The sequence below is a fragment of the Euprymna scolopes genome, chromosome 46, assembly GCF_053919585.1.
Source record: "Euprymna scolopes isolate OS-2025 chromosome 46, ASM5391958v1, whole genome shotgun sequence".
Taxonomy (NCBI): Eukaryota; Metazoa; Mollusca; class Cephalopoda; order Sepiida; family Sepiolidae; genus Euprymna; species Euprymna scolopes.
The window spans coordinates 146,203,083-146,208,470 of NC_136527.1; positions in this window are offsets into that span (position 1 = coordinate 146,203,083).

The window sequence follows — 5,388 nt, forward strand, 5'->3', positions numbered from 1 at the left end:
AATTTCGTAGTTGTGTTTTATTTGTATGCAAAATTTGTTCGACTTTATCACATGTGTAAGCTTATTATCATTATTTTATATTTTTTAAAAATAATCAAAAATATCTGCCTTTTAAGATTACCTAAACTATATTCGGACCAAGTAAAGAATAGATACCCCATAGCAGACGAAGACGCCTGGCGGTGCCAGGCGCACAATTCAACTAACACCGGTGATTCGACCTTGACATTGGCACAAGCACATGGCGTCGGTTGTTTTTAAACACGTCAAATAGCAAACATGCTCGAATATTCACCAGCATTTTTTAAAAAATATATTTACAAAACCTTTGAAGATTTAAAATGAAAAGTATATATTTACAAAACATATTTTTAAAAATAAGTAACAAAACGAACGTATTTAAATAAAAGATATTTAAATAAACGGGTGTCTCTTTCTGTTTCGGATTTTTGCGACCAAGATTAATTTTTATGTACCGTGTTTTGTGGGGGTGGGGGTTCTGTGTGCGTTTTTAAGACAATTAAATATTTATTCTTTAAAACATTAACTTCAGCGACAATTAATATATTTTCAAAATAATATTTTGAAATATTACATTTTTACGAATATTCGCGAGCAAGATTTTTTTAAAAATAAAAGATATTTCAATAAATGGGTGTCTTTCTGAGTGCGTGTTTAATATATTTACAGAACTTTTTAATAACTATTTTATTCTTTTTATCAAACAAAAATAGAACTTTTATAATGACATATATATTAGGGACTGTTTCGAAATTTTCAAATTAAAGTTAGTTTTATTTAAAAAAAAGACGAGGTGTTTTTTTTTCAATTAAATTATAAACTTTTTTTGAACTTTCAACAAACTTTTATAGACATAAAAATAGACTTTATAGATATTTTATAATAATTTTTTAAAAATATATTTAACAAAAAGTTTTTTTATCATTTCATTGTTGAATAAAATTTCAAAGTAATAAATGGTGAAAAAAATATCTCGAAAAGAAAAAACACCTCGTCTTTTTTTTTGTTTTAAATAAAACTTTAATTTTAAAATTTCGATGTTTGAAAAACAGTCCATAATATATATTTCATTATAAAAGTTCTATTTTTGTTTGATAAAAAGAATAACACGGTTAATAAAAAAAACAAAAAACAGTCCATTAAGTTCAAATAAAGACTGTTTGAATAAAACTTATAAAAAAAAGGTTCATTCTATACGGTTTTGGCCATTTTTTTTACGTTTTTAATGCAATTCAATATTTATTTACAGTGCGATGTATGTCGGTGGTCAGTGAAGGAGAAATCCTTTTAGGCCGAGGCAATTTTTTATGCATAATAAAATCACAAGTATAAACAATCGAGATAAAAAAATATATTATTTCATTCACATATCTTTTTATAACTTTTATTTTTATAAAGATGAAATCTAATATCACAAGATAGAAATCTTTTTATATTTTTTATTTTTATTTAAAAAAACCGCACTCAGAAAGACACCCATTTATTTAAATATCTTTTATTAAAAAAAAAATCTTGCGAATATTCGTAAAAATTTAATATTTCAATATATTATTTGAAAAATATATTAATTGTCGCTGAAGTTAATATTTTAAAGAATAATTAAATAAATATTTAATTGTCTTAAAAACGCACACAGAACCCCACCCCCACAAAACACGGTACATAAAAATCAATCTTGGTCGCAAAAATCCGAAACAGAAAGAGACACCCATTTATTAAAATATCTTTTATTTAAATACGTTCGTTTTGTTACTTACTTAAAAAAAAATGTTTTGTAAATATATACTTTTTCTTTTAAATCTTCAAAAGTTTTCTAAATATATTTAAAAAAAAAATTGCTGGCGAATATTCGAGCATGTTTGCTATTTGACGTGTTTAAAAACAACCAATGCCATGTGCTTGTGCCAATGTCAAGGTCGAATCACCGGTGTTAGTTGAAATGTGCGCCTGGCACCGCCAGGCGGCGTCGTCTGCTACGGGGTATCTATTCTTTACTTGGTCCCTATATTCTACTATTGGTATTACTATTGGTTGACTTTATCACGTGTTATTAAGATTATGTGTATGCTATTAAGACTATTAAGCTTATCTAAACTATATTTTATTATTGGTATCATTATTCAGTTTTTATCTTTTTTAATTAAACAAAATATCTGCCATTTAAGATTATCTAAACTATATTCTACTATTGGTATTACTATTGGTTTAATATTGGTTGACTTTATCACGTGTTATTAAGATTATGTGTAAGCTATTAAGTCTATTAAGCTTACCTAAACTATATTTTATTATTTGTACGGTGACATCTTAGTGTTTTGCAGCAAATTCTAATTTAATGAACAATCAGATTTCTATATAACGCATAAATAAATCAATTACTCTGAAACACCCAGAAAACGCATCGAAGCACAGAAATTAGGAACCCGGGATTTTTGGAAAATCTACAATAGTGTAGTAAATAATGGACAGTCAACTATTCCCCCACTATCAAACGGTCATGAGGTTGCTTGCATGGCAACTGACAAGGCTAATCTGCTTGCCAGTCAGTTTGCCTCAAACTCCACACTGAACTCGGTACACCACTCACTCCCTGATTTTCCTCTGCAAACAGACGCCACACTAGACGATTTGAAAATCACCCCTTCTCAGGTACATGCTATTATAAAAACCCAGACACCTCAAAAGCATGTGAACCAGATCTCATCCCGGCTGTGCTGTGCTATTAAAAAAATGCTCAGCCGAGGTTGCTCCAGATCTCTCCAAACTTTACAATAAATGCCTTAACGAATCTTGTTTTCCTGACTACTGGAAAACCGCCTCTGTGGTACCAGTCTTCAAGAATTCTGGTGAAAGAACTGACCCACTAAATTATCGCCCCATTAGCCTCTTCCCGCTTTTCGCCAAAATATTTGAGTCCTTAGTTAATCAAGCCCTAGTCCAGCACCTAACAGCTGCTAAACTCCTGACTGACAAACAATATGGATTCAGGCAAGCCCGTTCAACAGCAGATATCTTAACTGTAGTTTCTGAACATATATACCGTTCATTGGATTCAAGAATTCAAGTCTTCAAGAATTTCTATATAATAAATTATATAAATCAAATGTTTCAATGTAAGCCATGTTTCCAATTATATCTTTTTGTCTTTTTAAAATATTTGGATTCTTTTTATTTACATCTCACACAAACATTTAGTGAATTACGTGTTATTCAATAGTTTTGCAGTGAATTATATTTCCAATCCAACTTAATAGAACAATCCATATCGTATTAAAACCAATGCTGGTATTGCTGAATTAGAGCCAACAACCAAAAGAGAAACCCTCAACACATACAAAATAAAGACAACTGAAGATCTATGAAATGCCAGGAACAATTCCCAAGGAATCAGTTAACGCTGTAACAATGACTACTGACTAAACATTTGTTAATTTGTTCAACTTGACTTAACAACATTTAAGGTATGTGTGATGTCTTGCTGTAGGCCTTTTTCATGTAAAGAATCTAATTGTATGACAGATATTTTAGAATAAACATTAGAATAAGATTTGATCATTCTTTGACTACGAAAATATTTCTACTATGATTATAATAGAATAAGATTTGATCATTCTTTGACTACGAAAATATTTCTACTATGATTATAATAGAATAAGATTTGATCATTCTTTGACTACGAAAATATTTCTACTATGATTATAATAGAATAAGATTTGATCATTCTTTGACTACGAAAATATTTCTACTATGATTATAATAGAATAAGATTTGATCATTCTTTGACTACGAAAATATTTCTACTATGATTATAATAGAATAAGATTTGATCATTCTTTGACTACGAAAATATTTCTACTATGATTATAATAGAATAAGATTTGATCATTCTTTGACTACGAAAATATTTCTACTATGATTATAATAGAATAAGATTTGATCATTCTTTGACTACGAAAATATTTCTACTATGATTATAATAGAATAAGATTTGATCATTCTTTGACTACGAAAATATTTCTACTATGATTATAATAGAATAAGATTTGATCATTCTTTGACTACGAAAATATTTCTACTATGATTATAATAGAATAAGATTTGATCATTCTTTGACTACGAAAATATTTCTACTATGATTATAATAGAATAAGATTTGATCATTCTTTGACTACGAAAATATTTCTACTATGATTATAATAGAATAAGATTTGATCATTCTTTGACTACGAAAATATTTCTACTATGATTATAATAGAATAAGATTTGATCATTCTTTGACTACGAAAATATTTCTACTATGATTATAATAGAATAAGATTTGATCATTCTTTGACTACGAAAATATTTCTACTATGATTACAATAGAATAAGATTTGATCATTCTTTGACTACGAAAATATTTCTACTATGATTATAATAGAATAAGATTTGATCATTCTTTGACTACGAAAATATTTCTACTATGATTATAATAGAATAAGATTTGATCATTCTTTGACTACGAAAATATTTCTACTATGATTACAATAGAATAAGATTTGATCATTCTTTGACTACGAAAATATTTCTACTATGATTATAATAGAATAAGATTTGATCATTCTTTGACTACGAAAATATTTCTACTATGATTATAATAGAATAAGATTTGATCATTCTTTGACTACGAAAATATTTCTACTATGATTATAATAGAATAAGATTTGATCATTCTTTGACTACGAAAATATTTCTACTATGATTATAATAGAATAAGATTTGATCATTCTTTGACTACGAAAATATTTCTACTATGATTACAATAGAATAAGATTTGATCATTCTTTGACTACGAAAATATTTCTACTATGATTATAATAGAATAAGATTTGATCATTCTTTGACTACGAAAATATTTCTACTATGATTATAATAGAATAAGATTTGATCATTCTTTGACTACGAAAATATTTCTACTATGATTACAATAGAATAAGATTTGATCATTCTTTGACTACGAAAATATTTCTACTATGATTATAATAGAATAAGATTTGATCATTCTTTGACTACGAAAATATTTCTACTATGATTATAATAGAATAAGATTTGATCATTCTTTGACTACGAAAATATTTCTACTATGATTACAATAGAATAAGATTTGATCATTCTTTGACTACGAAAATATTTCTACTATGATTATAATAGAATAAGATTTGATCATTCTTTGACTACGAAAATATTTCTACTATGATTATAATAGAATAAGATTTGATCATTCTTTGACTACGAAAATATTTCTACTATGATTATAATAGAATAAGATTTGATCATTCTTTGACTACGAAAATATTTCTACTATGATTACAATAGAATAAGATTTGA